We start from the raw sequence: 27,416 nt of genomic DNA, 5'->3' as shown, positions 1-27,416 counted from the left end.
AGAAATCAGTAACAAATCACAAATGCGATGTACCCAAAATCGGTAATACAGAATTTGCTAAAAATCGTTTTTTAAGAATAGGTAATTACCACTGACCCAAAGCAGGTGGTAATCAGGTGCACTGCATAAAAACAGCCCCAAAATGCAACAGTGTGAACACAATGGCGGCCCTCTACGTCATAGCAAGGCGGCTACGTTTGTAAACAGCAGGACTGAGGGTCTGGAGACGGGAAGAGCGGGTGTACAGACTGCGTGTCACATGGTTCCAAATGACTGAGGGAGAAATACATGAGCGGTACAGGCTACACCCACACTATCCGAGACCTGATATGGGACCTGCACCCATACCTGGAGCATCAGACACCAAGGGCGCACGCCATACCAACACATGTGCAGGTGCTCTGTAGCCTGCACCTAGGTGCATCAGGAAGTTACCAGGGTGTGATAGCTGCGGCAGGTGATGTGTCACAGAGTTGCTTGTCCTGTTTCTTGAACTCCTTCTTGGATGCCATGATGCAGAGAATGCCTCACTACATACGCTTCCCCAGCACACATTATGGTACAAAATAAGGGTTAACCCAATAGCACTGGGACCTGGGTAGTTAAGTGTTGTATATAGAGTGGTCCCAGTTGGAACAACATACTAGACACACATAACAATAGTAAACAGTATTACAAATCAATTATGTAAACAGATTAGTATGAGTGATGTTCTTTAATATACATCCTCAAATGCAAATTAATTGTCTGAATAATCAATACATAGTAGACATATATGTATATAGTCTCAGTGTCAAAAGGAGAAAAAGGGGGAGGTGAGGGAGGGGACCGTGATTAGGATAGTGTGGAAGTAGAAGACAAATTATAGGAGCAATGGCAAGTGGTCTTATGTACATTCAATATTCAGTACCACATTGACATATATGCATCGTCATAAATAAATTGTTCATTGAATAATCCTATCCCACATGAGTAGTAACACAGTCACTGAATGTTCTGTTGTTTGGAGGGTAAGATGAGGAAGGTATGTCGACGTTTTGACCCCATAAAGTGTAGGCTAATTGCTGCCCTACTGCGGGGTCTTCTTCAGGACAAGTGAGGGAGGTGGGAGGGTGACGAAGGGCGCCTAAAAACCACAGCAAAGTCGTGTGGTGCCGTCTGTAGTGAAAGGTGGGCCAATAAGGCTCCAAGGGAGGGGAGAGCGTACGAACCCAAAATTCATAGGCTCTACCGGGGCTTCTTGGGCGTTGCTTCGAAGGAAGGTGAGTATCTGTCAAAACTTCAGGAGTGTTAGTCGGGCCTGCCAATGTGGTAACAATCTTTTCTCTGTCTTTGGACTCTTTCTTTGCACTCTCGAGCAGCAAGCGCACACTATTTTTTGGTTGACCTTCACTCTTGGTTGTTCGATTGGGATTTACAAACTCTAATTTTGGAGCGTACCTTTGGTTCCCACATGTAATAGAGTGCATTGATGGGACCCACAAACCAATCTGCCCACCTGAAGCTACAGAATACATATACAGTAACCGCAAATCAACGCATTCAATCATCGTGCAGGTGATATGTGATGCAGACTATATCATTACTGACATTGTGGCCAAATTTCCAGGGAGTACCTATGACTCCTAAATATTTAGGAACAGTGGGATATACACACGTCTGGCTGGTGGTGAATTCATAGAAGGGTACCTTCTAGGTAAATCAATGTGACACACCCTGATGTATACCTTGGATGAATGTATTGGTGACTCCAATTAATTGCACTTTCTCTCCCATATGCCGTGTGGTCATTTAGCCTAACTCCATACCTCAACCCATCGACCCCAAGTGAGAGGAGATACAATGTGGCACATAAAAGCATGCGCAATGTTGTGGACCGCACCTTTGGACTACTAAAAATCAGGTTCCGTTGCCTCCACAAAAGTGGAGGAGCACGTCAGTACAGTCCCATCATTTGCTGCAAAATAATAACAACATGTGCAATGCTGCATAACCTTGCCACAAAGAAAAGAACAGCAGTGGATCTAACTGACTCTGAGAACGAGGGTGAGGACTGTCCACAGCCAGAGCACATTGCAGCCGGTGTGGCAGCAGCACTGGATAGGAGACACAGATGGGCTGATATGGGCTGAGATAAAACGCAAATATTTCTGAGTAAGTAAGGAGACATAGCCAGTTACTGTATGTGAGTGATGGTGATTAATGATCATAGCACACCACCAAAATCAAAAGCAGTGTCCATACAAACATGGGTTACGTCACCCATTTGAGTAAAACCATATCATGGCTGGCTCTACTTCTTGCGCCCAGGTGCTGCACTGCCATGTTCATTTGCCCCACTGTCCGCACTGCCAGTCTGTCCAGTGCATGTGCTGTGCCATCTGCTGCGCCTCCTGAACTCTGTGGGAAGGGGCGTGATGCTACTACGGCTAGTAGCCTCTTCACTTTTACCGCCATCACCTGTAGTGGCCACCTTGTCATTTTAGAGTACTTCCAGTGCAGTGGTCACTGTGACCATCCCCCTAGCCACACCACAACTGCAGTGTGCCATCTCCTCCTGCATGGCCAACGAGCGCCTGCACTTGAGAAAGGTTGCAGTGGTGTAATTATCAAGTTTCTGCCTCTCCCTGCGCCTTGAGAGACGGTCCTCATCTGACTTGCTGCACAGCAGCCTCACAGACTCGGACACGTTCCTCATGCCCTCAGCCATGGTGGTGTTAATGGCACTGATGCTCTTCTCTATGCAGTGCATGTGGGCATTCATGTATGCCCTCTCCCGCTGCACTGACCTGATTGCTCTTCCTTGCAGGCCCTGGACCTTCAACGTGTTACCTTCAAGGTCAGCGAACACACTGTCATCTTTGCCCTGAGGATGAGGACTGGCTGCCCTTGCCCTACAGTGTCTGGAACTTGTGTGGGCGTGCTCTGTGGGAGACTGTGATCCTGCCCTGTTGGCATCCTCAGCCACTGTGGACTGTTGCACTCCTGTGCTGTCCTCCTCGGACACCTCCATCTGCTGGAGGGTGGCCACTGCATGCCTCCTGCCTATCGGTGCTGGTGGTGTTGATGCTGGCGGTGGTGATGGTGGTGGTGATGGTGATGGGGGTGGTGGTGGTGATGGTGATGGTGGTGGTGGGGTGGTGTGCCCTGCAGGTGACTGGACGTTCTCCTCTTGTCTCCTCTCTGTCCTGGGTGCCTTTCCACTGCTCCCCTCTGCTGCTCTGCGAGACGGCTCGCATGTGAAGACAGAATGTATATATGCTCACTTATCTGGCAGCATTTGCATTGGAATACATTTAAAGCCTGCCAATCATACTGACTGTCCTCTGCTTGCTAATTGCGAATTGATGTCACATGCCTTTGGGTTTGGTGGACTGACTGTTCTGACATGTGTTACTTCTGACTACGTCTCCCACAATGTATTGCAGGTGATGAGTAAAACATGTACTGGAGTGGGAGTCCCTATGCCTCCCTGGGGATTAGGGTTAGGGAGGGGGGTGCACAGCATGCTGTAATGCATCTTACCTTGTTTGTTGTCAGCTCTCGCTGAGCTGTCTGCATCGCCAATCCTACTCACACTCACCGGCTAGAGGGTGGACTCAACCTGGAGTTCAAGAGCAGTTGGTGCAGGTTCTGTCTTCCTCCCTTCACCGGTACGGGCAGCCTGTTTCTGCCTCTCTGCCATCCTCGCCTTAGCTGTCTTCCTTAGGTCGTACCATCTTTTCTTCAGGTCCTCAATGGAGCTCTGGGTGACTCCGATGGCATTAATTTTATCCTGTATGGTAAGCCAGATCTGCCTTTTCTGTGACTCTGCCACATGCAGGGACTGTTTATCAAATAATTTGTCATGCTCCTTGGTCACATCCTCAATGAGGACCTACAGCTTACTTTGTCTAAATTTGTGTTTCCTTTGTCTATCAGCAACCTCTTTCTCCCTCTCCCAGTTGGCCATTCTGCTGAGTCCTGGCTGCAAAAATCAGTTTGTTTGCTCCTGGCTTCCCTGCTCTGCTCCCTGCCTCACAGTCAGCTCCAGGTTCAGTGCAACTGCCTGGGTGTGGCCACTTCCTGTTTGGGCCGTAATGGGGATGCACAGGATTGGGTGATTCGACAATTACTGATTTTTTAAAAAAGCGAATCGGTATTTACCGATTTGGTATTGTGGATTCGGTAAATACGAATCGGTAGTGGGGATTCTGTATTTATTTTTTACCGATCCATTCCGAATCGCTATTTTTTAGCGATTCATACCGAATCACTAATTTTTACTGATTCATCTGAAATACTGAGTCCTTAATAACGAATCGGTAAAATTCAGTATTAAGGACTTGGTATTTCAGGTTTACCTACATCTAGCCCTCAGTGTTTCAGATGTAAGACATATGGTGTGGATTCGGTTTATATCTGCCCTAATTTAGAACCAATGGGCTGAGAAATATCTGGCTTTCTGCGATATGTATTGAAGGAAGATGTTTGGCTTTCACCTCAGTTCATGTTATTAGAGCTAACTGAACAAGACGGGAGACCTGGTGAAGAGCTTGCATTTATAGCAATGTCAGTTTTCAGATTATATGTTGCCTCAGCCTGGTTACATCCCTCTCTCCCAACTCTTCAGCAGTGGAAAGGCCGCTTACTACACATATTTAATTTGGAAAAATAACTCTATGACCGGAGAGGCAAAAAGGGAGATTTAAAGGGAAGACGATTTGGGGTTCCTTAACTGCTTGTGTAGTGTAGTTCCTATATTCCCAATAGGCTCTGCACATTGGAATAATATATCCTATATATTTGGCGTAGTACTTAGGTCGACTAGGTCTCTATCAAATATATTAGACTTAATTATGAGTGCCAGCTAGCTCAGAGGTCACTAGCAACTTTCTCGAATAAACACGAAGGGACAAACATGACAACTTTGTTTCCCCAAGATAAAACGTATCTTCAGAGTCGTGGAAACAATAGATAGATACTTTACTCAGTCAATCGTGCATGCTTCGTTTCATCAGAGGTGCAGAAAAATAGAGAGACGGGCGTTTTCAATAAAAGAATTAATTAAACAGTCTTCTTTCTCATGCAAAAGAAATTAACTGCTACAATCGGAATACTGGCTGTAAAGTATAATGCGTAAAGCAAGAAGAGTATTATAAAATAATACTGTAAAAGCACGGTATGGTTTCTAAGCCATAAAATACATACATAAATAACAAAGACTAAAAGTACTCAACTGGTGCTTCTAAAATACGTCTAGTACGTGAAAAGAAGTAAGTATGGTGTAGCATAGGTTTTAGTTTGTTTGCCAAGAATCTATCCAAGATTTCTCTTAGGGTCTAATCAGCTCCGTACCTTGCTTTAGAATGAAGGAGGTCTGGTATCTCTGTCTCGGACTCTATTTCCCACCACCCTCAAGGGGAGCTGTGAAACACTGGAGCTGGATTCTCAGCAAGAAAAAGGCAGCCTCTCGATCAGTCCATCAGCTGGATGGTCAGCTTCCTTTGGCACTTGCTGTAGCGAGCTGCGTCGGGCAAGTAGATAGTCAAACTGCGCCAAACCACAGTGTGTTGCTAGGGCAAGTGTAGGCATGTTTATACATTGAAGGTGCCTGGTTTGATGCAAAGTCGGACATGATAACATCATCAAAGAACTCTGAGGGAATGGTAGTTCTTCGAAAACTCCATGATTTCTTAGGACAAATCAATATTAAAGAAAGGGGATGTCCCTGACTGCTGAAGCCGAGTTTTACAAGAAATCGTTGTGGCTTTTTAGATCTAGTGGAAGTTGCCATGCCTGTATTTGGACTGGATAGGTTACGTCTAAATATGGTTAGGATTTCCATGCCTATATAAGGGTAATGTGATTTATACCTATATAAGGGCAAGAATCAGTAAATTTCACTTGGGTCCTAAAATGCTATACAACACTTGAGATAATGTACTTGCCCCGGATGACTAATTGAAAACTGTGATTAATAATGTTACTGACGGTTGCATTATAGGATGTACTTGAGGCCGGGCCTGCTATTTTTCTTCCTATCATTTTTTCCTTTGTATTGTATTTTAAATGATATTGCTCTCTGTTTCTGCTTTGGTTTATACCATATGGTGTTTTTGATACTGTGGCTGCTAGCTGCCATTGCTGTATGAATTTCATTAGTTATATTTATGGAAATATTGGTGCCATGAAATGTATTTATGTATATACAGACTTATGATGCTTTTGCATTTTTCATCTTCTGTCTATCAATTATACAAAAATATAAAAATTGATTTAAAAAAATGAACTAGTAACCTATATCTGACTCCCAAACACTGTAGCACCAGAATCGGAGATTTAGCCTTCTTCTACTAGACAACCTTCTTCTTTAAGTTCTCAATTGAGAACTGTTGAACTTGGCTCTTTTGGCTAAAGTTCCCTTTTTCTTTCCCCCTAGACATTTTTTCTGACATACTGTTGCCAACTTAGATGCTTTGGGCACTTTGCCACTGCTGATCAGAGTCAAAGTGCAAATGCTCCATGTGTAAATTGTAATGGTAATTGGTTGTCCATGATTGGTATAGTTGCCTTACTAGTAAAGTCCCTAGTAAAATGCACTATGTGTGCCAGGGCTAGTAATGCATATGCTACTAGTGGGCCTGCAGCATTAATTGTGCCACCCACATAAGTAGCCTTAAAGAGATAACTCAGGGCCACTGCAGTGCCTGCACGCAGTTTGTTAAACTGCCATGATTTCCTGACAAGTGAACCCTCTTGCCAGGCCTTACTCTTCCCTTTCTATGCACATCAAACACTTCTATGCTAGGTCCAAGGTACCCCAGGGCAGGGTGCAGTGCATGTGAAAGGTAGGACATGCACTGCAGTGTGTAGCATGACCTGACAGAAATACTCTCCATTTCGTTTTGCACTGTTGAAAGGCTATCTTGCCCATTGGACAGAATGGGGAGGCTGTGTAATATGTTTTCCAGACTATCTTTCCAAAGGCTTAATATGGAGAGGTGAAGTTTAGTGTGCCTGAACTCACAATGTAATAACACATCTTTTTTAGAAGGGTGGTTTTTGCATTGTGTGCTTAGAAACCACTCTTTTAGAAGTGGCTGGGGGTTTGGGCTCTAACATTTCTGTGTCTCTGCCTGGTTGTGGATTGACTGTCCGTATTTGAAAGTGATAGGATCTGGGGAATGTCTTGACCTAGCGGGAGGAGGTGAGACAGCAACAGGCTGACCTGCATCTGGCGTGCAGATGGAGGAGTAGCCCCTGGAGGTGAAGAGGCTCGGGTTGCTGCCATAAAACAATGGTCCCATCTCCTGTTGAGTGATTGAGAATCCAGACCCCCATCCCCATCATAGCCATGTGGGGGAATCTGTTGACGGAAGCTGACCGCGAGTCAGTACGAGTGGCGGAGAGACCACCTAAGGCACTGTGATCGGTGCTGTAGTGTGTTATGCATTGCATCATTTCTGCATTACGAACTACCTAATTGTCAGATTGCGCATTGAATTATTTCTGCATTACAAACTACCTGATTGTCGTATTACGCTTTGCATTGTTGCTGCTTTATGAACTACCTGATTAGTTTATTACGCATTGCGTTTTTTATGCATTACGAACTGCCTGATTGTTGCATTACACATTGCACTATTTTTGGTTAACGAACTACCTGACTGTTGCATTACACATTGTGTTACGTTTCATAACAAACTACCTGATTGTTGCATTACTCATTGCATTATTTTGGCATTACGAACTGCTTGATTGTTGCATAGCGAACAGCATTATTTTTACATTGCAAAGTGCTTGTTTCTTGCATTACAAACTGCATAGCATGGTATTAGGACTGCAGTGGATCATTTAGAATTGCTCAATAATATCGCCAGAGCTTACAATGGCTGGCTGGCCTAATAACGGGCCAGGAGGAATATTACAAATACACATATGTTGGATTTATATTGTGTGGTCTCATCGAATATTTTTTTAATAAATGTACACTTGTTTTATGAAACTTGTGTAGAGTCCATTTGTGGAGTCATCATTGGGTTACTGAGAGTGTAGTGGCAAAGACTTTACACACTTCCTTTCCCTGACGTGGAAGCAAGGGTACCTATTTGGCCTAAGGTACCTACCTCAGCCAACTAGCGACCCCCAGGTCTAACAAGGACTTGCCTTTTTCCTAAGGTTAATCTTGGCTTCTGGTTATGTTTATCTCTCTCATTTTCAGTAAAAAGGCATCCTTGCTTTATAAACCTCTAAATCAAACCTTATCTGTGGTACCGACCTGTAGTTCTCTAATGAGCCATATTTACTCCAGAAGCCAGCTCCCAGGCCTGCTATTTTTCTTCCTATCATTTTTTCATTTGTATTGTATTTTAAATGATATTGCTCTCTGTTTCTGCTTTGGTTTATACCATATGTTGTTTTTGATACTGCGGCTGCTAGCTGCCATTGCTGTATGAATTTCATTAGTTATATTTATGGAAATATTGGTGCCATGAAATGTATTTATGTATGTACAGACTTATGATGTTTTTGCATTTTTCATCTTCTGTCTATCGATTATACAAAAATATAAAAATCGATAAAAAAAAAATGAACTAGTAACCTATATCTGACTCCCAAACACTGTAGCACCAGAATCGGAGATTTAGCCTTCTTCTACTAGACAACCTTCTTCTTTAAGTTCTCAATTGCGAACTGTTGAACTTGGCTCTTTTTGGCTAAAGTTCCCTTTTTCTTTCCCCCCAGACATTTTTTCTGACATACTGTTGCCAACTTAGATGCTTTGGGCACTTTGCCACTGCTGATCAGTGTCAAAGTGCAAATGCTCCATGTGTAAATTGTAATGGTTATTGGTTGTCCATGATTGGTATAGTTGCCTTACTAGTAAAGTCCCTAGTAAAATGCACTATGTGTGCCAGGGCTAGTAATGCAAATGCTACTAGTGGGCCTGCAGCATTAATTGTGCCACCCACACAAGTAGCCTTAAAGAGATAACTCAGGGCCACTGCAGTGCCTGCACACAGTTTGTTAAACTGCCATGATTTCCTGACAAGTGAACCCTCTTGCCAGGCCTTACTCTTCCCTTTCTTTGCACATCAAACACCCCTATGGTAGGTCCAAGGTACCCCTGGGCAGGGTGCAGTGCATGTGAAAGGTAGGACATGTACTGCAGTGTGTAGCATGACCTGACAGAAATACTCTCCATTTCGTTTTGCACTGTTGAAAGGCCATCTTGCCCATTGGACAGAATGGGGAGGCTATGTAATATGTTTTCCAGACTATCTTTCCAAAGGCTTAAGATGGAGAGGCGAAGTTTAGTATGCCTGAAATCACAATGTAATAACACATCTTTTTTAGAAGGGTGGTTTTTGCATTGTGTGCTTAGAAACCACTCTTTTAGAAGTGGCTGGGGGTTTGGGCTCTAACATTTCTGTGTCTCTGCCTGGTTGTGGAGTGACTGTCCGGATTTGAAAGTGATAGGATCTGGGTAATGTCTTGACCTAGCGGGAGGAGGTGAGACAGCAACAGGCTGACCTGCATCTGGCGTGTAGATGGAGGAGTAGCCCCTGGAGGTCAAGAGGCTCGGGTTGCTGCCATAAAAAAATGGCCCCATGTCCTGCTGAGTGATTGAGAATCCAGACCCCATCCCTATCATACCCATGTGGGGGAATCTGTTGACGGAAGCTGACCGCGAGTCAGTACGAGTGGCAGAGAGACCACCTAAGGCACCGTGATCGGTGCTGTAGTGTGTTATGCATTGCATCATTTCTGCATTACGAACTACCTAATTGTCAGATTGCGCATTGAATTATTTCTGCATTACAAACTACCTGATTGTCGTATTACGCTTTGCATTGTTGCTGCTTCATGAACTACCTGATTAGTTTATTACGCATTGCATTTTTTATGCATTACGAACTGCCTGATTGTTGCATTACACATTGCACTATTTTTGGTTAACGAACTACCTGACTGTTGCATTACACACTGTGTTACGTTTCATAACGAACCAGCTGATTGTTGCATTACTCATTGCATTATTTTGGCATTACGAACTGCTTGATTGTTGCATAACGAACTGCATTATTTTTACATTGCAAAGTGCTTGTTTCTTGCATTACAAACTGCATAGCATGGTATTAGGACTGCAGTGGATCATTTAGAATTGCTCAATAATATCGCCAGAGCTTACAATGGCTGGCTGGCCTAATAACGGGCCCGGAGGAATATTACAAATACACATATGTTGGATTTATATTGTGTGGTCTCATCGTATATTTTTTTATATAAATGTACACTTGTTTTATGAAGCTGGTGTGGAGTCCATTTGTGGAGTCATCATTGGGTTACTGAGAGTGTAGTGGCAAAGACTTTACACACTTCCTTTCCCTGACGTGGAAGCAAGGGTCCCTATTTGGCCTAAGGTACCTACCTCAGCCAACTAGCGACCCCCAGTTCTAACAAGAACTTGCCTTTTTCCTAAGGTTAATCTTAGCTTCTAGTTATGTTTATCTCTCTCATTTTCTGTAAAAAGGCATCCTTACTTTATAAACCTCTAAATCAAACCCTATCTGTGGCACCGACCTGTAGTTCTCTAATGAGCCATATTTACTCCAGAAGCCAGCTCCCAGGAATGGTGAAAGGTTGAGTTCAGAAGTCTGAGATAAAAACTAGCATTTTATGATGCATTTTAAGTGTTTTAAATAACTGGTAACAAAGAAAATACATACATCCAGCCATTCATCCATCCACCCATCTATGTATCTATCTACATCCGTCCAGTGACAGCCACATTTAAGCAGGTAACCTTCTACTCCAGTAATCTGATGGGATAATGTTTATCCATTGAACCCTTGCCCCCACATTCATGAAATCCTTTGCCACTTGTGTGTGCATATGGGCCTCAAACAACATGGGGGCATATTAGCAAGGGCGTCTAAAGGGGTGATATTTTAATCACCCTATCAACAAGTTGTCTGGAGAAAGCGACCGTTTCGGGGGTTTTATTTGCATGTCAGCGATATTCATCACTAATACAATGCAAATTGGCGTTCCCGACTAAAGGACCACGGAAACAGCCGCTAACGGACCTAACGCCTATTAGCAATGAGGCTCTGGCCCGGTAGTGATGAAAAAAGTCACGCTAACCGGGGTTATCGTAGGAATTTTAACACCTGCTAAAATCCTGACTTAGCCATTATCGTCAATGGGAGGTGGATTCTAAGGATGAATCCTCCCCTGCCTATTAGCAAGCTTTAGGTTAGCGATAAAAGTTTTATCGCTGTTTTACTTGTGTTTTTGGTGGATTTTGCCTTTATCGCTGGATCTTTTATCGCAATGGATATAAACGTTGGTAATAATGCGCTATCTCCACGATAGGAACCAGCGATAGACGGCGATAAAAAAATATTCACTAAGCGCGATATGTGATATTTATCGCACGCCCTTGCTAATATTCCCTATGGTTTTTAATCGTACATTTGCATACATGCATTTTGTCTGGTTAGGTGTAGTCCTTAATTGGTGAGGTTTCAATGTACATGGATGTGAGAGTTTGCTTATATCCATTTATAGATGTTGTGGTGTTCACATGCACACCTGCTTGAGTCCATGGGCCAATGTATGACGGTGTGTGTGCATGCATGTTCGAAGATGTGCTCTCATATCTCGATTAGTGCATGTGTTTGCGCTGAACTGTCTGTTTGTGTCGAGTTTATTTATGTATGTTTATGTGTACCCATGGCATATTGCTGTACATCCTCATGTCAGCATGGGTATATGGTATGTGGGAGTGTGTGCATGTGCACCCATCAGTGGTACAAAAGGGGGTGGTGATGGACGGAGCTTCTGAATCAATCAAACACTCACACCCAGTCAAAAGATATGGGTTTAATCCATCACCGTTCTTTAGCCCACTCTGCCACCCCAGTTCAGACATGGCTATATGCAAATCAGTCTGACCCTGTGCCTCATTTGAACAGTCCAGCCCGAACTGCCAAGCCATGTCTTCCCTGGACCGGAAACAAGCGTCCGAGGACCGGGTTCTGGCATTCCAGCCGTCTTCAGCCCGGCTTGCTTGAATCCAGTGGCAAAGTGAGCAAGGGACTCACGTCTGAGCATACCCTGCCACACTTATGGCGGCCAAAAGCGGTACAAAAGGGGGTGGTGATGGACGGAGTATCTAAATCAATCAAACACTCACACCCAGTCAAAAGATCTGGGTTTAATCCATCACCGTTCTTTAGCCCACTCTGCCACCCCAGTTCAGACATGGCTATATGCAAATCAGTCTGACCCTGTGCCTCATGGGAACAGTCTAGCCCGAACTGCCAAGCCATGTCTCCCCTGGACCGGAAACAAGCTTCCGAGGACAGGTTTCTGGCATTCCAGCCGTCTTCAGCCCGGCTTGCTTGAATCCAGTGGCAAAGTGAGCAAGGAACTCACGTCTGAGCATACCCTGCCACACTTATGGTGCCAAAAGCGGTACAAAAGGGGGTGGTGATGGACGGAGCATCTGAATCAATCAAACACTCACACCCAGTCAAAAGATCTGGGTTTAATCCATCACCGTTCTTTAGCCCACTCTGCCACCCCAGTTCAGACATGGCTATATGGAAATCAGTCTGACCCTGTGCCTCATGGGAACAGTCCAGCTCGAACTGCCAAGCCATGTCTTCCCTGGACCGGTAACAAGCTTCCGAGGACCGGTTTCTGGCATTCCAGCCGTCTTCAGCCCGGCTTGCTTGAATCCAGTGGCAAAGTGAGCAAGGGACTTCTGTCCATCAACTGTGGTTTTTGCAATTCTCACCCCGAGTGGGATGGGTATGCTCAGGCGTGAGTCCCATGCTCTCCACACCACTGGATTTAAGCAAGCCGGGCTGAAGACGGCTGGAATGCCAGAAACCGGTCCTCGGAAGCTTGTTTCCGGTCCAGGGAAGGCATGGCTTGGCAGTTTCGGGCTGGACTGTTCCCATGAGGCACAGGGTCAGACTGATTTGCATATGGCCATGTCTGAACTGGGGTGGTGTGGAGTGCAAAAAAACGATGGATTTAGGCCCAGATCTCTGTACTGGGGTGAATGTATGACATTGTTCTGCATTCTATCCATCAACTGTGGTTTTTGCAATTGTCACACCGAGTGGGATGGGTATGCTCAGACGTGAGTCCCATGCTCTCCACACCACTGGATTCAAGCAAGCCGGGCTGAAGACGGCTGGAATGCCAGAAACTGGTCCTCGGAAGCTTGATTCCGGTCCAGGGAAGGCATGGCTTGGCAGTTCGGGCTGGATTGTTCCCATGAGGCACAGGGTCAGACTGATTTGCATATGGCCATGTCTGAACTGGGGTGGTGTGGAGTGCAAAACACGACGGATTTAGGCCCATATCTCTGTACTGGGGTGAATGTATGACATTGTTCTGCATTCTGTCCATCAACTGTGGTTTTTGCAATTGTGCACCCATCAGTGTCTGCATGTAGAGCTATGACCATTGTCTTTGCCAGCGCTTACTTACTTCATCTGATTCCATGTGATGTGCATTGTGCTCATCACACCGAGCGATACGTTAACTGGAAACCCATGTTTCTTCAGGGAAAAGGGTGTAGATTTGATTTTGAAGAGGGATTTTTGCTGGCTTGTTCCTCAGATCTGGGCGGTGGGTTGCAAATAAGCCTCAGTCTCATCTGCTTATGTCCTGAGTTTGGACGGACACTTACAGGGGCAGATTTACAATTACTGGCGCATCCCTGCATATCAGCAAGGATGCGCCAGTAATTGTGCGCCCAGCTCCGCCACCCTTGATGCGCCGCATTTACAATGCGGGGCACCGATGGGCAAAAACGGCACAGATGCGTCACGCATCTGTGCCGTAAAAGCAACGCATTGCTGGAGTTGGGTCGCAAGCGCGACGCAGCTCCAGCAATGATCAGGGGGGCCCCGTGTGCACAATGCTGCGTCAATCCTTACGCCTGCTGCAAGCAGGTGCAAGGTTTTGACACAACATGGGCCCAAAAGCAACTGAGTGAAATCTTGTAGATTTCACTCAGCCACTTTTGGGAGGCGTTCCTGCGCCGGAACGCATCCCCCTGCGATAGTACGCCTCTTCTGGTGCAGGGCTTTACAACGTGACGCATCTGGGAGATGCGTTACATTGTAAATACCCCGCACCATGGTGCATCTTTTGCGCCGCAGTTGCGTCACAAAAGTGACGCAACGGCGGCGTAAAAGCAGCGCAAGGGGCTTGTAAATCTGCCCCTAAGTGTCTCCCCTTTCAAAGAGAAATGATATAGCGCACAGCCACAGGATGCTGGACTGAAGCCAGGTTTTAGCTATTTCAGGACGGCTGTGATCGATTTTATTTAGGTAAGATATATGCGAAATTATTAGACACATCAAACACAGGTTTTCCTAATTCCCCCCTATATCATTCTTAACTCCAAAGACAGCCACACAGATTGTGCTCAAGGGTACGACGTATTCATACTGACAATACAGAGCAGCAAACGGCGATTAATGAAGATAGACTGGTTCACGTTGCATCAAGCTAATGTAAGTGATCACAATAAGGGATGCAATACAAGATAGTTGATTACTTGCAAGTACGGAAGCTGCAAATACATCAAGTGTAGGCTTCAATAATGAGACTGTTTCTTGAGAGGTAAAGCTAACTGCTCGCTAGATGGCACTGCTTACTTACTTATGAAATATTCGGGTTGCAGTTAATCCACTGTTTATGCAGAAACCCATCAGGTCCTCCTTTCTTATCGGTTGAAGCTGCACGATTTGAATGAAGCTGCACTGCGATAGACCATAGCGAAGACTACATATGTGTTTGACATCTCATTGCCAACTGCTGCAATTTGTATTTTAGAATTATTTTACAAACAATCCCAGTCGGGTCCCCGGTTAACTTTTTTTTTTAGAGCTGCCAGATCGCCACATTCTACCTCAAGGAAAGTGATATTTTTGCACAAAATACGAACTTCCGTTTTCCCCTTTTATGCATATGTGCTGCTTCGTTCTTTGCAGCGTCTACTTTTAGATAGTCCACCCTCATGTACAGTGCTTTGGCGCCCTTAGCAGCACTGCAGAAACAATTGCAAAATGCATTACATTTAGCATCTGAAGCTGAATGTAACACTCAAAGGTAGAGACTTTCATAGTAGGGGGCGCTTTCTATTCCTAAATAGCAATCGTTTCTCAAGAGTAAAATTCCTCTTTGTTTTAAGTATATATCACAATACGTCATTTTTCATTAAATAGCTCCAGGGGCCTCATTTATGAAAAGTGACGCATCGCTGCGAGAAAACAGCGATGCGTCACTTTTCATTGCGCCCTCCTTGCGACCCCAATGATGCGTCATATTTACAATATGACGCATCATTGCGCAAGGAATGACAGATACTTCAGTATTTCTGACGTATCTGTAAGCGCAAAAGTGACGCATTGCTGGAGTGTGTCAGAAAAGTGACGCAACTCCAGCAATGCATCCTTTCACACGGGGCAAGCCCCATGTGAAAGGGCGTGCATCAGTCTTACACCTGCTGTGAGGCAGGCGCAAGATTTTGACGCAACGGCGTCCTCTAAGTGACGCAGTGAAATCCCATAGATTTCACTGCGTCACTTCTACGACCTTTCTTGCGTCAATACGCCCCCTTGCATACATTGGGACAGATTTATGTCGGACTTGCATCGCCGTTGCGTCACGCAACGGCGGCCTAAACGTGGCGTATCCCTGCGACCTATTTACAACGTGACGCATCTAGGCAGATGCGTCACGTTGTAAAGCCCTGCGCCACATGTGGGCGTTCCGGAGCAGGGTGGGCGTTCCGGGGCAGGTGCGCCTCGCAAAAGTGGCTTTGTGAAATCTACAAGATTTCACTCAGTCACTTTTAGGCCAATGCTGCGTCAAAACCCTGCGCATGCTTGAAGCAGGCGTAAGGCTTGACGCAGCATTGGACAGATAAGGCACCCCCGAGCCCTGCTGGAGCCGCGTCCCGCTTGCTACGCAACTCCAGCAATGCGCCACCTTTGTGTGACGCATCTGTGCCGTGTTTGCCCCACGGTGAGCCGCATTGTAAATGCGGCGCACCAGGGGTGGCGGAGCTGCGGCGTACAATAACTGGCGTCTCCCTGGGGATGCGCCAGTTATTGTAAATCTGCCCCATTATACCTGGCGCAGGTATAATGTGGCGCAGGGGTTTACAAAGTGACGCATCTACCTAGATGCGTCACTTTGTAAATATGGCGCAACAAGGCACATTTTTTACGCCACTGGTGTGTCACAAAAAGTGACGCACCGGTGGCGTAAAATTGACTCACAGCATCATAAATGAGGCCCCTGATATTTAATATGTCACACATCTAACCATTTATGGTAAAAGAGCTACTAGCAGTGAATGAATACGTTACCAACTTAATTACTGCAAAACATTTTTTTATCTTGAAACATTGCATTTCCATCAATTTTTCAAACTTCTTAATTAGGAGAAATGAAATTAGTAGAACGAGTCCACAGTGATTTGATTTATAATGGAAATGCTATCCTTAGTTTCAATACTAAGTAGGCAGGATCATTATACTTTGTAATAGTGATTTTATTCAATCTCAAGACCTCACAACAGCAGGAAGAGATCACAATCCACAATGTCTATCCAATTTTCCATGGAAAAGCAGGTAGAGCCCAAAACAACAATTAATAAACCTTATTACAATCCTTTAAATAGAAGTGAAAGCATTTAAATGTGCCTAGATAGCAAAATGGCTGGATGAGACCGTGGGTTCGTCTAAAATGTAATTAAATTAACCACTGTGCTTTTTAACGAAATCAGAATGCTCTCTGCACTTCCAGGGGGGCAAGTGAGCATTTTTATGGCATGGCAGGGAGACAACCACTATGCACATGTATACATTTGCTACTATAAACTCATTTTTCTACCTATATTATATGAGTCTGAAATAATAACTGTTAAACTTACAAGGCCTCATTTACTATATTTTGGCACACGGCGGTGCAGCAAGACATCATTCTGCACGGCAGTGTTTCATAATAAAAGGGTAGGAATGCGCCGTTTCTACAAGATAAGGCACATTTCTGTCTCCCCTGAGCCCGGACACAAACAGCAGCAGTGCACCAATGCAGACACCCTTGCGCTAGGGTTCCAGGGTGCCTGAATTGTGGGAAACATCCATTACAACGCAAGCATTACACCCTAATGCCTTTACAATGCAGGCATTACAATGTTGGTGCCACTACAAAGCAAGCCATTGCAACGTATGCCATTACAATGCATCTGCCTTTACATCGCATGCCATTGCAACGCATTTTTATGGTAAGTTTTACATTTTTTAAATACATTCTTTTTTTAAGTCTTTATTTTTTGGTTTGGGTGGTGTTTTAATACTTGAATATTAATTTCTAAAAGTATTTCTTAGTTAAAATATTTTCATTTATTTTGAAGAGGGATTGGCATCCATCTCAAGATTTGATGAAGTCTGACAGTAAACTAATGTACCCGCTGATGAGAAGTTGAGATATTATTTAGGCTTGGAGACCCTTAATATGATACTGCTTGAGCTCCAAGGAGATTGGAGGAAATCCAGCCTATGATAGTTCATAGGATGCAAAGCTCATTAATTCGCAGTAGGAAGGAGAGGTGATGGACTCTGTCAAAGGTAGCAGACAAATCTGGAAGCAGTAGAATACCAACTCAATTTCTGATCACAGGGTTCTTCAAGCCTTCAAGTCCCATGGGAAGAATCTAACAAAAGTAGTACCTCTTTCAGGGCAAAGCCGGAATGTAGATTGCTACATCCACAAATTTGAGAACAGGGTTAAACCACCTCTTTCATTTGTTTCCCCTAAAAACTGGCCATTATACATCACTTGATAATGGAAGGGCTAGCGGCATCTAGGTTCTTCTTTTAGATTATTGGCCTGATATAAGATAAGTTGATGTTGGTAGGGTGGTGCCACATTAAAAATTTGTTTGCAATGACTCTTGCTAGATTGGCAGTGTTTTGGGTAAATTGTATTTTTTCTAATTATTTTAAAGTAAGGGAAAAAGGCAAAGGTGCTGATTGGGCCCCCTGTATTTAACCAGTTCCTTGATTTGGAAGGTAAAGAATTGTTCAAAGAAGTCTAGGGTCAGATATCTGCTTGTCACACTCTGGAAGCAATGTTTCAGGATCTTTGGGCCTAATTCACAAAGGTAGCATACACATTTGAGTACATTTGCACTTCTGAGTTAATTTACTTTTTTTTCAGTATTCACATACTGCACTTCTATAATAACTTACTCTTTTGTAGTTAGTCCAGCACTACACATGGTTAACCACTGCTACTACAACTTCCTCCCTCTGCAAAAGTGCAGTTTGTGAATACTGAGAATGTATACGTTTACTCAAAAGTGTAAGTTACTACAAAAGTGCAGTTTGTGAATAGTACTTTGCAGTATGTCTTGTAGTACTACTGTAGGGCCGCAGACCATACAGCAAGTGCACTTTGTGAATCAGATCCTTCCATTTTATGACATGTTCTTTGATTGCGTCTGTTGGACATGACATTCTTGGCGAGGTTTTCCCCCAACTTTTTACCTTCAGTTTTCCTGTTTTTATTGATTTTGTTTTAGATGGCCTTAGGCCTCTACACACTTTACCACTGCTAACAATTGCTAAAGTGCATGTGCAATCTCTCTAAAGTATGGTACAATGGCTTCACTCAATTGCCATATTTAGTTCACTTGTAAGTCCCTGAATAAGTGTTACTACATGCACCCAGGACCTGTAAATTAAAGGTTACAAGTGGGCCTGTAGCACTTATTGTGCCACCCACGTATGTATTATACAACACGGACACACGCTTGTCATTGCAGCCTCTGTGTGCAGATTTAAACTGCCTTTCTAATATATGTAAGTCTATAGAGCAGGGTGCAGTGTATTTCAAACTTCAACATGTGTTTTTAACTTTTACATGTCCTGGTAGTGAAACACTCGAATTTTTCAATACTGCAATGCCTGCCTCTCCCGTATGACAACATTAGGTTACTTATTACATTTAATGAATGATAACTTTCAATTGGGAACATGTAGGAATGTTGAGTTTGGTCTCTAAATAATTATTATTGTAAACCCTCTTTGATGGTAAGGTTGACCTTCAAGTTACAATAATGAAAATGGCACTTTTAGAAAGTTGGCATTTTCTGGCTCCATCTGTTTGGTGCCTGCATCCTGGGTCACATAACTAGGTGTAGCTGGCAGTTGGTCTTTGTGTATTGCTCCCAGACAGTGAGACAAAGGGGGAATAGGTTTTGGCAATACAGACCATCTCTGACTTGATAGTTCTCCGGTCCTGTCACCTATCACACTGGCACATCGCAAAGACTCAGCCACAGCACACTCACAAAGTGTTTCACACAAGTCTTTTCTGTCTCCAGACCAACTGTGGCCAGGTCAGGGAGTTAGTAAATTCCAAATAGCTCTGGGAGTTGAACCCTCAAGAAATGTCTGCTCTAAAGCTGGCACCAAATATAAATATTAGACCCTCAGACTCAACTCTTCAGTACAATTCAGAAGAAGGACTGCTCAACTTCTCTTGGAAGTGTTCTCTACCAGAACCCATGCAGCACTGCGCATCCTCAACATAGACCTCCCTGCTCTTCATTGAAACCAATGCACCATAAACAAGTCTGAATTGCCGCGCTCACAGTTCATCAGAACCCCCGGCTGAGTGATGCATCCTTGATGAAGGACTTCAAATCACTTTCCGGACTGTTGCTACCCAGCACAACACTCCGAACCAGGACTCAAGGTACAATTCTCAGAAGAACCAACTTGGTCCCTTTATCTGACCGGCGCTCCATCATAGTCAGTTTGAACTTGTGACTTTACCCCAGTCCGACGTTGCCAGATAACCATGGTTAGCGCTTTGTGCTTTTAAGAATATCTCTTACCTAAACTTTTACAATTGCATATCTCCAGTTCTACTGATTGGATTTTGTGACCTTTTGGTGTCAAAGAGTTTATAAAACATTAGTCTATTTTTCTATATTGATGTGGAATTGTTCTTGTGTATTGTTTTAACTTTATTACTGTTTGTGTATTGCATACAAACTTTACACATAGCCTCTCAGTTTAGCCTAACTGCTTTAGTGCTAAGATACCACAGGGTTAATCACAGGTTAATTTAGTGACATTGGTGATTCATCCTGATAGGAAATGTGGCAGTTGCTTGAGCAGGATTTTGGCTGTTGCTTCAACAGGGTTTACACGCTACCCAACGAACAACCCAATGTCCCACTGTTAGAAATTGGTTTACTGGCTGACTGGGGTGTGAGAATTGGTAAAGCAGCAGCCTTAATTCCAGCCAGGGTAAGGCACAAGCAAACTCAAAATTAACCTGTTCTCTACTCCCTGTTGGCTTAACACAGAGTAGCCAGGTTAACTTAGAGGTAATTTGTAAAGTATTTGTGCAACACTTCAAACAGTAAAACTGTGAAAACACAACATTAAAAGATCCCACACCAGGTTAGAAATACAGAAATCAGTTTAATAAATAAAACGAAACCAAAGTGACAAAATCTAAGTAGTAGACCCGGAGATATTACATTTTAAAGTTTATTAGAGAAAATAGCACCAAAAGGTGTTAAGTGACAACTTTGGATATCTTGCTGCGTTGGACTGGGACAAAGTCACAAATTTAGGTCAATCATGATGGGGTACATGCAGGCTACAAGGACCCAGTTAGGTCTGCTGAACAGAATACCTTAAATCCTGGTTTGTGGAGAAATGTATGCATCCGTGTTGAGATGCATCATGCAGTCGAGGTGATGTGAGGCTGCGGTGCGCGGTCCTGTTGCATCAACGCTGAGGATTCCAATGATGTGGCTTGTGTGGCGAAATCCGAATTTGGGGATGCATTGTGCAGTTCCAAGGAGCTGTGAGGCTGTGTGGTTGTCAAGGCAGCTGTTGAGAGATGTGTTACAAAGCATTTGTTCTGACGGCAGTCCAGCCTGCTGTGGTAATGTAAGTCTTTGTGATTGGTCCAATTCACACAGCATCGGACATGCATCGGTTCTGCTCTGGGTTGTGCTGCACAGCAGAAGAGATGCATCTGTTCTGCTGGATCCACAGAGGCTGACAAAGCACCTTAAGCCCCCACTTCTCGCTCCCATCTTGCCAGTGACGGCCCATCTAGTCACAACTAACCATTGTGTGTGACTTCTAGGAGGAATACATATTGCCCAACTGCCACCTGCACCCAGTCATGTGACCAGAAGCAGGCACCAAACGGCTAAGGCTAGAAAATGCCAACATTCTGAAAGAGTCATTTTCAGAATTGTAATATAAAAACCTAATTCATCATAATTTAAATTAGTATTCCGAAGACACCGAACATGAACCAGTTATCTCTTATCATTTGGAAATTACCCTTATATAATTTAATAAGGCAACTCTATTGTTATCCTATGGAAAAGACAGGCCTTGCAGTACTGAAAAATAGATTTTTCACGGCCAAGACATGAAAAGCTTAAAAGTACAATTCAAACTCTTTAAATAGACTGTACCCCACCTTTGTGACTCTCCAGGGCCTACATTAGGGGTGAATTATATGTGTAAAAAGGAAGGTTTGGGCCTTGCAAAAAGTAACTTTTGCCAGGTTGACATGACAGGTAAAAGTTGCACACATAGGCTCTGTAATGGCAGGCCTGGGAGATGTTTAAAGGGCTACTTAAGTGAGTTGCACAATCAGTGCTGCAGACCCATTAGTAGGATTTAATCTACTGTCCTTGGGCCCATGTAGTGCACTTTACTAGGGACTTAGAAATAAATTAAATATACCTAGCCAGTTTTACCATGTGTTGATCAGGGAGCAGAAGCACTTTAGCACTGGTTAGCAGTGGTAAAGTGCACTGAGGCCTAAGGCCAACAAAACCAAATTCAGCAAAATGTAGGAGAAGGAAGGCAAAATGTTTGAAGATCACACTGTAAAAAGTTCCTGGTCCAACACCCACAAGATGGAAAAGACTGTTGTCTTATTTTTTTCTTTTAAACACTTTAAAAGTTGCCGTCTGATGGTGTCCTGGCTGCGAGATTGTCAAGAACCGGAAATAAGATGGCGACTGGTCGTAATGGCTTTTTGATTAAATCAGCTGGTTTTCAAGATGGTAAATGGGCATCATAGGAAGCCAATGGTGTTCTATCAGGATAGGGTTGAAGTGGTCATATTTCTCCAGGGTCTGGATAAGACCTACTGCAGCGTTTAGAATGTCTATATGCCAGTATGATGTCTATGAGGTCACAGAGCAAGGTGTTATTGCCATTGAGGTGCAAGAGCACAAAGGCCTGAAAAGCAGTTCTGAAGTGGTGATCTAGAAGAAATTGTTTAACTTTCTTTAGATGAGAGAGCTGGTGCCAGGTTGTCTTTTTTTTGGCAATGTGTTCCGTTGTAAATGTTTACCTTTCTCAATATGGTCTCCCAGTTGGAGTCCTTTCTTATGTCCTCTCCTCCCCATCCTTCCAGAATACCTGTAATGTTCTTAGTGCATTATGTGTAGCCAAGCTGCATTTCAGACTTGTCAGTTGGTGGTCTGGTCAGCTGGTGAGGTGTACGCTTATCCTGTGCTCTATGAATAAACCTCTACTTACCTTGAGAAGACTCCTGCATCATTTCCTTAATTACTTACATCAATTTGGCGAAGATCTTAGAAGCTGACCGGACTACGTGCATCGAGCCATTATCAGAGCAGCCATCAAGTATTTGCAAGATAGCGCCTCCTCTCCAACAGCGGATCCCTGCATGCAGCAGTATTGTTTACCTCCAGTGACATTCATCACAATCTTTCCTGAGACTACAAAGATGTTTTGAGGTCCCGGTGTGCCCTGAGGTCGTATTGAAGGTCCGACATCATTTCTATAACTGTGAGTTGTTGCATGCATACGCGTGCGCTTCTAGACACGTGCCATACATTGCTTAGCGGTGAAATCCCTTTGAGTTAACACGCCATTGCATCACCAGGCTCATTAGGCTTTGCTACATGGCCACCCATCAACGTGACGTGCTGACGTCATCACGCAACGTGAGGGCACCATCTTGGAATTCAAGTACTCAAAGCTGAAACGCTGACTATTTCATGCAACGCGAGTTTTGAAGCATCGGTCTGTCAGCTGTGTTGCCAAGGTTACGGCAACGAGTGTTATTCCTACGCTCACCAATCTTAAGTTATTTTGTATTTCATATTGGCAAGTATTGGCATTGGATTTCACACGTGCGTGTCATTCGGTGATTCGCACAGCCACTGCCACATGGACTGTATGTAGTTCTAGTACAAGGTGATATTTTCTTATCCCTGCCACATTGTTTGTGTGTAATTCAAGTACAAGGTGACATTTTCTTTTTAACTCGTATTTGTATATTTTTCTCTATTTATCGGTATGTTACGGGATCTTTTGTCATTTTGTTTTACAGTGTTAGCTTGACATTATAGTGTTAATATGGCACAGCAAATCACAGTAGCACTTCCTCCACCATTTCTAAGTGAACCAGGCACACCGCAAATTTCTTGGGAAGACTGGACAGTCATGTTTGACAATTATCTTGACGCCTTTAATGGTCAAGACTTTTCTGCCAAATGTAAAAAGCATTGTTGTTGAGTTCTCTGGGTAAGGAAGCTCAACATATTTTTAAATACCTTTCTCAAGCTTTGCAAGCCAGTGGGCAGTCCTTGCCTGACGAATAAAAAGATACTGTTTCTAGACTCGAAGTGAGGTTAGCCCAAGAAGAGAATTTGGTAATGAAAAGATATATGTTTTTCACACACAAGTAATGCAACGAGAAATCCATCGACAATTTTGAGGCACAAGTAAGAGAACTATCAGTAAAATGTAACTTTGGTTCAATGGCTGCTGAGCGGGTTCCTGATCAGCTGATAGTAGAATGTAATAATAGGAAGATACAGGATAGACTCTGGGGAGCCAAGAATCCGACTTTAAAGATAGCGATAGATTTAGCTAAGGTGGTTGAACAGTCATAAATACATATGAAGGAGTTACAAAAGTCTATTCCTCGACAAAAAAATTCTGAAGTATCTGAAAAGGGTTTATCTGAAAGTGAACCTGTAGATGAAGAGTCAATTGCTCTAGTCAAGTTGAAAGGGAAAATGTTCAAAACTTTCACTAGATTTTGCTCAAGATGTGGAAGTAATGCTCAAACATCTGATGTAAAATGTTGCTTTGCAAATAACAAAGAGTGTCTAAAATGTGGTAAAATGGTACATTTTTCCAGAATGTGTAGGAACAAAAGTAGGCCAAAGGTGGCTGGTATTGAAGATAATGATCTCAAAATTAGAAGTGAGAGAGACAAAATTTTAATAGCGGAAGATTCAACTATGGATGTCTTTAATGAAAAGAGAGAGAGAAGACCTAAAGTTGAGTTCACCATTGATGGCCATGATGTAACTCTTATGGTAGATACTGGCTCAAGATAAACACTAATCCCAGAGCCCATGTTTAGGAAATAATGGGGTGATAAAACATTCAAATCTAGTTATATTTCCCCTACAGGGTATCAAGGTGACAATATAGATATGTTAGGCTATTTTGATTCGGACATCTCTTTCTCTGACAGCTCTACTTAGAGGAAAGTATATGTTGCCATTGATGGGCCACCAATCCTTGGGTGGATTCATCAATACGACTTACATATTATTGTCAATCCTAGAGCACCATCCCAAGCCATTGTCACAGATGATTATACTCTCAATGATATATTACATGATGCATGCAAGTTTTTCAGAAATGAGTTGGGTGAGTTGAAGGGTTATGTACATAAAAACTACTAAACAAAGATGTTGTCCCTATTCAACACAAATTGAGGAGGGTTCCTCTTGCGGTTAGGGATGAAGTAAAATCATTAATCAATGAAATGTTACAAGGGGGATAATTGAACCAGTGGAGGCATCCACTTGGGTGTCTCCGGTTGTTATTACTCAAAAGGCGATAGCAAAAAAGATTTTGGGTGGACTTGAGATCCCTTAACAAAAATGTTGTAGCAGATACGTTTCCCCTCCCCGACATTGGGGAATCAGTGTCCACTTTGCAAGGAGCGAAATTCTTCCCAAAATTAGATCTCAAGAGCGTCTATCATCCTTCCAGAATACCTGTAATGTTCTTAGTGCATTATGTGCAACCAAGCTGCATTCCAGACTTGTCAGTTGTTGGTCTGGTCAGCTGGTGAGGCGTATGCTTATCCTGTGCTCTATGAATGAACCTCAACTTACCTTGGGAAAACTCCTGCATTATTTCCTTAATTAATTATGCTCCTTAAGGGCGATGTTGGTGTTCAGAGTGAATCTATGTAACTTTTCTTTTGGTGAAATTTGGAATTTGAAGCCATTGGATTGGGCCACATCACTTTGTTGGTCATGGTGGTTTTTGACGGATTGGATGCATCTGTGAACAAAATAATGTTAGGCGCTGCTCAGATGGGGTGTAGAGCTGAGGATAAGGTATTCCCATATCTTGTTTCAGTGGCAGAGGAGAGTGTAGACAGAAGGTTCTAACTGAATTCAGAGGGTTAACACATTGGAACAGACCTCTGCAGTTGAGGGCAGTGTCCATAATATATCTACTATTCAAGGAGGCCTATCAAAGTTTTGATTGGTCTCCCATGGCTTTAGGTTAGAGGGGGTTGTTTTACCCCTGGTCCTCTCTGCAGAGTCACCCCAAATATTTAGCCTTTTTCTCTCCATGTTTTGCTGAATTTGTTGGCCTTAGGACTTTACCACTGCTAACCAGTGCTAAAGTGCGTGTGCTCACTCTATTCAAACATGGTTACATGGGCTTATACCCAATTGGCATATTTAATTTACTTCTAAGTCCCTTGCAGTGTGGTATACCATACAACCAAGGCCTGTCAATTAAATGCTTCAAATAGGCCTGCAGCGGTTATTGTGCCAATAACTTATGTTGCACTTTAAAACATGTTCCCAGACCTTACATGTCCTGGTAGTGAAACACTCTAAAATTTATATTTTCACTACCGTGAGGCCTATCCCTCCCTTAGGATTCCTTATTACAATTAATACATTGTAATTTCGAATAGGAGTTAGTAGCCGTCTCAGGTTTGGTGTCTTTGAAAGTATATAGAAAATCCCTTTTTGATGGTAAAGTTTGTTTTTTTGGTTACAATTATATAAATGCCACTTTAGGAAAGTTGCTGTGGCTACAAATGTTGCACAGAATGCTGAATGAATCAAACATGTAACTCCCAGTCAAGAAACCTAGGTTAAATTCATGGTTTTTTTGCTCACTGTGCCACCCCAGTTTGGACCCAGCCATATGCAAACCAGTCTTGAACCTGCTTCTCCGTGGAACATTCCAGCCTGAACTGCCAAGACAGGCCCTCCCTGGACCGGAAACAAGCATCATGGGACCGGTTTCAGAGTAACACCCCTCATCAGCCAGGCTAACTTGAATCCAGTGACACAGCAAGCAAGGGGCCAACATCTGGGATACCAATCCCACTTAGAGCAAAAAGTGCTGTGGCAACAACTGATGGAAGGAATTCTGAATGAATAAAACATTCACCCACGGTCAAGTGATGTGGGATAAATCTATTGTGCTTTTGCTCACTATGCCACCCCAGTTTGGAACCAGCCATATGCAATCAGCCTTGACCCTGCTCCTCGTGGGAACAGTCCAGCCTGAACTGCCAAGCTGGATACTCCTTGGACTGGAAACACGCATCCTGGGACAGTTTCGAGGTAACAGCCCTCTTAAACCAGGCTAGCTTGAACCCAGTGGCACTGTGAGCAAGGAATCCACGTCTGGGCATACCCATTCCACATAGGGCAAAAAGTGCTGTGGCAACAAACGATGGACAGAATACTGAATGAATCAAACATTCACCCCCAATCAAGAGATCTGAATTAAATCCATTGTTTGTTTGCACACTACGCCAAACCATCGTAGTCCCAGCCATACGCAAATCAGTTGTGACTGTACTCCTCATGGGAACAGCCCCAAGTCAAGTGGGATGCCTTGGAAGTCTCCAACAGCAATACGGGAGAGTATATATAACCAGGTCAAACCTTTTTACTGAGCCTGTCCCATACTCTGGTCGTGCATTCCACTGTTGAGACATTTCATCCGGTGTGCAGTGCTGGTCAGCCCAAAAAGGAAGGCGGTGGAGTTAGGGACATACTGTTGACATCAACTGCTAAGTGAGACAGGAAACGAGGGGTGTACCAAATGTGGGAATATTGCACCTGCACATACAGATAGTAGAGCTCTAGGTGTGGCACTTCAATCATACCCAGGCTGTAGAATAAAATGAGAGTTTCCCATTCAACCCCAGTTAACTTACCAGCCCTTGCCTGTCTAATCATCTGAGAACAGAGGGCTGCAAATAGGGCCTTGTTAGAAATGGGGATCTCTGGT

Source organism: Lissotriton vulgaris, chromosome 4_1 (genome assembly GCF_964263255.1).
Source record: "Lissotriton vulgaris chromosome 4_1, aLisVul1.2, whole genome shotgun sequence".
Classification (NCBI taxonomy): domain Eukaryota; kingdom Metazoa; phylum Chordata; class Amphibia; order Caudata; family Salamandridae; genus Lissotriton; species Lissotriton vulgaris.
The sequence above is the reverse complement of the archived record's forward strand: the minus strand, read 5'-3'. Positions refer to the sequence as shown.